At 48.1% G+C, this 8,017-nt stretch overlaps 1 pseudogene across 1 annotated transcript; it reads left to right on the forward strand.

The window, feature by feature from the left end:
* Positions 1–779: 779 nt before the first annotated feature.
* LOC307112150 (ribonuclease H2 subunit C-like) lies at positions 780–1,267 on the forward strand (annotated as a pseudogene). Its single transcript has one exon. The product of its transcript is annotated as a ribonuclease H2 subunit C-like (transcript).
* Positions 1,268–8,017: the final 6,750 nt, after the last annotated feature.

The raw sequence follows: 8,017 nt of genomic DNA on the forward strand, positions 1-8,017 counted from the left end.
CAAGCTCTTGGGGTTGACCACTGCGATTCTAGTGCCGGGCGCAGAGGAGACGCTCAATTCATACCTGATAAAGGAGCCAGTGAATGAATTCCTCTTAATCCAACCTACAAATTGATGAGATACCAATCAAAATTCCAAGGGAATTTGATGAAATGATTCAAAGTTCATTCATACTAGATTTCAAAATATGTGTAGATTTAAACAAATTTTAATTGTAGGAAAAGGCTCAACACAAATTGAAAAAATGTTCAGAGGTACCTATACAATGATGATCATCACAGCATTATTCAAAAAATAGAAAACAAAATAATTTTAAGTCCATTAACTGCAGCCAAATTACCATATAATTTAACACATAGCAGGGTAAAAGATATTATTTTTAAGAAATCATTTTAATATTACTAGAATACATTATCAAACATAAATATAACATTAAATAATCCTATCTAATAATAGCGTACCATGTAAATTACCATCACTCCGCTACGCCCACGATTGGGCGGCGGAGGCTGGGGGGCGGGACTCAGGGTGGCCTATCCGGCCATTGAGGGGCAAGGATCTGCTGCCACTGAGCAGGGCTATCCTGCTGTTGAGAGGCGCAGGGGGCGGGACTCCCGCCCCCTGTGCCTCTCAAAGGCCAGATCCGGGCTGCTGAGGGGGTCCCACCCTCTGCGCCTCTCAACAGCAGGGTAGCCCCCCTCAGTGGCCGGCCGCGAACCATCAAAAGTGGGGGAGCGAGCTCTGGCCTCAGTCAGGGAGCCACGGAAACCCAGCAGAGGATGGAGAGCAGCGAGGAGGAAGACATGGAGAAGCACCGCATCCACCTACGCCCCGTCACTCTGCGCACACGCTGCACCTCCTGCCCTGTGAAGTCCGGGTTAACCGGCCCGCCCCTGTGGGGCGCTTTTTCACCCCGGCCATCCGTCAGGGTCCCGATGGACTCGAAGTGTCGTTTCGGGGCCGCAGTCTGAGGGGCGAGGAGGTGGAGGTGCTGCCTGGCCTGCTGGGATACGTGATGGTGATGGAAGAGCAGTCGGTGGGGAAGCAGGACTTTTCAGCGGGATTCGACAAGGAGGAGCAGGAGCTGGTGGAACCCCCGGAGGCGCTGGAGTGGGACTTCGACCGCTTTATTCGTGCCTCTGCCAGTTTCAGCCGCTTCACCCTGTGGGGCCTGGAGAGCATCCCTGGCCCAGATGCCAAAGTGCGTGCAGCCCTGACCTGGCCCAGCCTCGCCGAAGAGATCCATAAACAGGTGCCGCAGGACTGAGAACCAGCGCTTGAAACTGGAAGCCACCGATCCCTTCACCAGCTCTCCACTTTGGATCCACTGAGTCCACCACCCCAATAAATGAGCTCTTTCACAGCAAAAACAAAAACAAAAACAAAAAAAACAAAAGTGGGGGACCTGGGTGCCTGTCTGCTCTGGCACCAGGCCTTTCAGAAGCCTCCGCCGAGCCGGAGGCTTCTGAAAGGCTTGGTGCACGAGTGGACAGGCACCCAGCTCCACCGTGAAAAGCGAAAGCGTGTAGGGGACCCTACACGTGCATGATTCAATCATGCACTGGGCCTCTAGTTTATAAATATGCATAAGTGTTTATTTACATAAACTACATACTATCTGAAAGGATACACATTAAGATATGTACAATTATTTCCAGTTTAGCAAGGGGATTACCACTTATTTTAAATCTTTCACTTTTCTATCTATAAATGAGTATTGTGTATGTTAAAAAACAATAAAACCCTACATTCTTTTTGAAAAAGAGAAAATGTGGGGACAGGGAAGTGTGTCCAGTATAATGCACCTGGAAAGAGGAGCGGGGGTGGTTCTGCCTAAAAGAGGGCAGTTGTTTTAAGTTTTTTCAGAACCAAATTGTACTTGTAAAAATAAATCCCAAGCCTATAATTAAATTTCATTGTGGCAAAACTGGATTTAGTAGTAGATACACTCGAGTAATTGTATCATACAACATTAACTCTGACATACAAATATCCATGATATTTCCCCTCCTTCCCACCCACACATGTTTTCTTGTTTCTACATGAGACTATTCCGGGTTATTCATTTCTCAGCACAGTCTCAGGATGCTCACTTGCCTTGCTGATATTTATTTCTATTTCCACTCTATCCCACATCATCTTGCCCATTCTTGAAACTTCTTGCTATTTTGTTTTCTTTGTTTTTCTCCACTTTTAATTTTTTTTTATTTTTTTTACATTGTAAATAGTATTGTAAAAATTATTATATTTAAGCTTCATTTTTATTACTTTCACTTACATTGAATAATTCTTTTTTTAAAAATTTCTTTATTGATTAAGGTGTCACATATTTGTCCTCATCCCCCCATTCCCATCACACACCCTTCCCCATGGATGCCCCCCCCCCCCCCCCCGTTGTCCTTAACCAATGATTAGGCTCGTATGCATGCACACAAGTCCTTTGGTTGATCTCTCCCACTACCTCCACCCTCCCCTACTCTCCCTCTGAGGCCCGACAGTCCGATCGATGCCTCCTTGTTTCTGGGTCTGTTCTTGTTCATCAGTCTATGTTGTTCATCATTTCTCCTAGATGAGTGAGATCATGTGTTACTAGAAATATACTTATAAGAACCGAATGTGAGACGAGCAATAATAGTTATGCTGACAGGCAAATGAATCAGTCTGTAGTGAGTTTCTTTCTGGACCAACAGTTCTTTTGAGACCCAATTTCAATGTCCACCCGTTCCTTATGTGTACATGTCAGTACTGACTTATCAGTTCTGGATGGTGGACAAATGGTGGTAATGCAGGTCCGACTCCCTCTGGTTTGGTCTCGCCCGGACCCAGGGGCGCGGCCTCACCCAGACTCAGGGGCTCGTGGCCTCACCCGGACCCGGGACCCAGTATCACCCGGGCCCCCGGGCGCGTGGCCTCACCCGGACCAAGGGGCGCGTGGCCTCACCCGGACGCAGGGGCGTGCGGCCTCACCAGGGCCCCGGACTCAGCCTCACCCGGATGCAGGGATGCGTGGCCTCTCCCGGACCCAGGGGCACGCGGCTTCACCCGGGACCGGGACCCAGCCTCACCCGGACCCAGGGGCACGCTGCCTCACCCGGACTGTTCTTCTCCTCTTTTAAATAAAGTTCTAAACATAGTTGAAGGAAAAAATATATATATATATTAGTATCATATAAAAAGTTACAACTTTCTAAATTGTTTCAATCTTATATTATTTTCTTGTTTGTTTTTCTTGTTTTCATTGCTGGAAATGTATGCATATCCAGAAAAATGTAGGGACTTTCTTGTGTTACCCTTAAAAAGAATATTTTATATTTACTACTTTACTAAACTTTTACCTAAGACGTAAGAGTTTCTCAAAAAGAGAGATTTTGTAGCCAAGCATATTTTCCATGAATACCAAGTCCAACAAGTGGAAGATGCATGGGATGGAGCCCAGGAGTGTGCTGGCCTGGACGTCTCACATAGTCATTCCTCTGTCCTGCCCCAGGAAGACTTCCACTACTCACCTTCCCCTTTTTTTCTAGGTTGATCTGATTGCACTGGAGGGCAGAGAGCCCCGTCCATCGGAAAGAGCCTCCAGGCCAGGATAGGCCCCTATGCCACTTTCTCATGGCGCACAACTGCCAGGTCTCAGAAGGGGGTGGGAAACAGGGAAAGACAGGACTAGAATCCAGGCCTGACTGTGGCCTCCAGAAGAGGAGGATATGGATCACTATGATGGGAAAGATGTCCCAGGTCCCAGCGGAGGCTGTGCTGACACGTCAGGACTCAGTATGTACGTGGTTCTCTGTCCCCAAAGGCCAATCCTAGTCACCCTAACTCAGGCCCCAGGTCACCCACCTCCAGATAATCCTCCGTCCTGGTGTACAGCATCTTCAGGTCTTTCAGATATTTTCCAAGGCTGGGACACACTGGACAAACAGGTGAGGGTGGGATGAACCTCTTCTCTCAGGCACCCCCATGCCCTTCTCTGAAAGCCTCCCACCTTCAGACTCCTGAGCTTCCCATGTGGAGCAGCCTAGGACCCTTACGTGCTCAACTCAATTGTCCCTTACTTGACTCTCCAGTAGCTCCACTCCCAGGAGCTCCTTTTGGCAAACCATAGCATCAGTGATCCCGGGCCAGCCCCATCCTCATAACCATCCTGCACTCAGTCCCCCATACGCCCCCTTGGAAACTTGTAAGGGAGGGTATCATGTTCTGTGGGAACAGGAGGTGGAACTGGAGGGGGAGGGCCTCCCTGTCGTGCCTTGGAGGGCTCCAGCTGGGAAGTCAGAGTCCCCTTTCTTCTGACCCTGGAGCGCCCTCCAAACAGGCTCACTCAGTTTCCTCTGCAGCCTCTTCTTGGATCCCCAGAGGTTCTACATCAGAATGGCACACCCGGAGGTTTGCTTCCAAATGGTAGAGGCAGGGTCATTGAGGTCATGCTCACCTCACCCCATTTCCCTCACCACCCTTGACCTCACACCCTGGATATCTGACCCAAGTAATCTGGTGCCAGTGTCACCTCAACTCCAGCATGCTCTCATTCTGGAAGGCTCCTCACTACAATGATCACTGGCTGTGTGTGACCTTAGGCCTTGGCCTGGCATCCCTGACCTGTTCCCCTTTCTCGAAAGTAGGAGACCTCCACCTAGCTCACAGGTTCTCCTGAGGACTCAGTGTCATTAATGTCATCATTGTTCTCACCCTCAGCCCTCCAGGTGGGACAGGCCAGGGACCTCTGCACAGTCCTTTCCTGCCCTAAACTTGTGACCATCCTGTGAGACTTGCAATACAAGATAGTTGTCCCTCCATGTCACTCATGAGGGGACAAAATGGCAGCGAGTGCTCTAGGGGCACAGAGCCAAGTCAGGATGCATACCCTTCTGTCTCTGGTCCAGCAAGTGGGACCTGAGGCCAAGCAGCCTTTTCGTTCTCCTGGTCTGTGAGAATTTTTTGGCTCTTTGGTTTATATTGATAAAGAATCGTATGGGAAATAATCCTTCAAATTCCCCAAGTATCTGTACTACAGGCCTGAGCCTCAGAAGTACCCTTCAGTAGGCTGCAGAAGCAGGAGCAACACAGTCCAGTTGGGGGTTACTCTGTTTTTAAAGGACAAAAACTGGTTCTTTTACACTAAAGCCATTGGTGGTCCAGCAGTTACTACAGTCCTGGGAACTAACCCTGGTGCCTGCAATTTCCCCACATACACAGCCACATTGTCTGCAGCCTCCTGAGAGCTGTCAAACTTATGTTATCTCTGTTATGCTTCTTAAGAAAGTGAGTATATAAGCCTATTTCTCAAAAGAAGTGGAAAAGAAAGTTTTACATCTATCTGACTACAAATCAAAGGTTTTCTGGATTTATAGAAATATTGGCAAGAAAAGTCAGGAGAAAAAGTATTTAGTTATAGGAATGAATGAACTAAAAATAATTATAGTTTTTGTTATGATTATTCTCATGGCAATGTGTGTGTTTGCATAAATCCAGTAAGAGTCTGATTTCTTCATAACAGGACATAAGTCAGTTTCTAATTGGGGCTTTATTAACCCAAAACTTTACTGGAAGGTCATGTCTGAGCAAGACATTGCCAGGACTCTGGATGTCACCAGCAACCTCTAAAGAACGAACATTGACTTTGAAGCTGAGAAGTCCCTTGGATAATTAGCCTGGTACCCTGCTTGGTCATGTGATTCATGATCGTCTCTCCAGGTAAGGAAGGAAGGTTACTTTCCTGAGAGATGGCATGAAAGGAACCCCAAGACACATGTGGGGACCTCAAGAAGGTGAGGAATATGACAAAACTTATAGTTATGGAGGCAAAGCCTCATGGCAACTGTGTTGCATGGCTTCTTTTCCTTGGATATAAACATTTTCATGAGATTCCAGCAAAGAATTAAAAAAAAATAGCCTATGTTATCAATGGTTATTCTTGTTGTCTTTATGCAAACAACCAGGCCAAATTATAATTAGACGAGAGGCCCGGTGCATGAAATTTGTACACGTGGGTGGGGGGGAGCTGGGGTGTGGGGGGTGTCCCTCAGGCCAGCCTCCACCCTCTCCAATCTTGGACCTCTTGAGGGCTGTCCAACTGCCCGTTTAGGCCCGATCCTGGTAGGACCAGGCTTAAACAGGCAGTTGCACAGCCCTCTCAAAATCCAGGACTGCTGGCTCCCAACTGCTCGCCAGCCTGCCTTCCTGATTGCCCCTAACCACTTCTGCCTGCTAGCCTGATCACCCCCTTAACCACTCCCCTGCCAGCCTGATTGATGCCTAACTGCTCCCCTACCAATGTGTTTGCCCCTAAATTCCCTCCGCTTTAGGCCTGGTCAACCCTAACTGCCCTCCCCTACATACCTGGTCCTCCCAACTGCCCTCCCCTGCAGGCCTCGGTCCCAACAAACTGCCCTTCCCTGCAGGCCCGGTCACCCCTAACTTCCCTTCTATGCCGGCCTGGTCACCCCTAACTGCCCTCCCCTGCAGGCTTGATTGCCCCCAACTGCCCTCCCTTGTAGAGCTGGTCCCTCCCAACTGCCCACCCCTGCCAGCCATCTTGTGCCGGCCATCTTGTGTCCACATGGGGGCAGGATCTTTGACCACATGGTGGCAGCCCTCTTGTGTGTTGGAGTGATTGTCAATCTGCATATTACTCTTTTATTAGATAGTATAGAGGCCTGATGCATGGTTGGGGGCCAGCTAGTTTCCCCTGAAGGGTATCCCAGATCAGGGTAGGGGTTCTCTTGGGGTGTGGGGCAACCTGGGAGAAGGGCCTGTGGTGGTTTGCAGGCTGGCCACGGCCCCTGGCGACCCAAGCAGAGGCCCTTGTGTCTGGGATTTATGTTTCTTTCTCAATTGAAACTTTGTAGCCTGGAGCGGAGCCAAGCCTCCTGCTCGCTCTGTGGCCAGCAGCCATTTCTTTTGGGGTTTGTGTATCTTGTATAATTAACTTTGTAGCCTGGAGCAGAGGCCTAGGCCAGCCAGGGCTGCAGAAGCTTTGCTTCCTCCATTGCCGGGATCAACCCTTGCCTCCTGCTCTTTCTGGCTCAGTAGCTGATGCCATTTCTGTTTGAATTTGTTTACCTTCTATAATTGAAACTTTGTAGCCTTGAGTGGAGGCTTAAGCCAGCAACAGCAGGCGGAAAGCTTGGCTTCCTTTGTTACCGGGGAAACCCAAGCCTCCCTCCTCCTCTCTGTGGCTGTAGCCATTTTGGTTGGAATTATTTGCATATTTGCTCATGATTGGCTGGTGGGCTTAGCTTGTGGGTGTGGCTTGTAGGTGTAGCAGAGTTAGGGTCAATTTGCATATTACTCTTTTATTAGGTAGGATTTAATACAGTAAATAAATTGGTCTTAATTTGGCTCTAAAATGAAAATGAGAGTGCTTTTAGAAAGAAAAATTTTATTTCAACAGGAAATTATTAGAACGGATATGTTTTTTTTTCCCATAGACCTTTTGTCATCATTCTTGTTGTTCTAACTTTTGCACAATAATACTACATTGTATAACACTGTTTTTCTCCACCAGGTTACAAGCCCTACAGGCACCTAGGGAATACCACCCTAGGCAACATTGCCACCTCCTTCAATGCCCAGGCCTCATCATTCCTCTGATGGAGAGCAAAGATCTCTTGGCTCTGAGAGGAAACTTCGAGCCTATTCAGCAGGAATTGGTTTCAGAAGAGTTGTGAAGTCCCCTTTCCCTGAAAGAATTCAGAGCTAAGATCCTTGAGGGGGGGATGTGGCAGGCAGTTAGACAGACACATGCAGAGCTAGGACCATGGGCCCACTTGATGAGAAATCTATGGGGCCCTGAGACGTACTTCTCACCACTCTCACTGCTCTGAAGCTGGCAATGGAGGAACCTATGTAGGACTGAACTTGAATTCTATTTGGAAAGAATGCATAGTCTTTGTGTAATAGAAGGCATAGGGCATGGAGATGCATTTTGAAGGAAAGAGAAAGTGGGTTCTAAAGCTGGTTGTTTCTGAAAGTTGTAAGGTTTGTAAAGAAAGGTTTGTGAAAGTTGAAGAGATAT

Source organism: Cnephaeus nilssonii (genome assembly GCF_951640355.1).
Source record: "Cnephaeus nilssonii genome assembly, chromosome: 15".
Lineage (NCBI taxonomy): Eukaryota > Metazoa > Chordata > Mammalia > Chiroptera > Vespertilionidae > Cnephaeus > Cnephaeus nilssonii.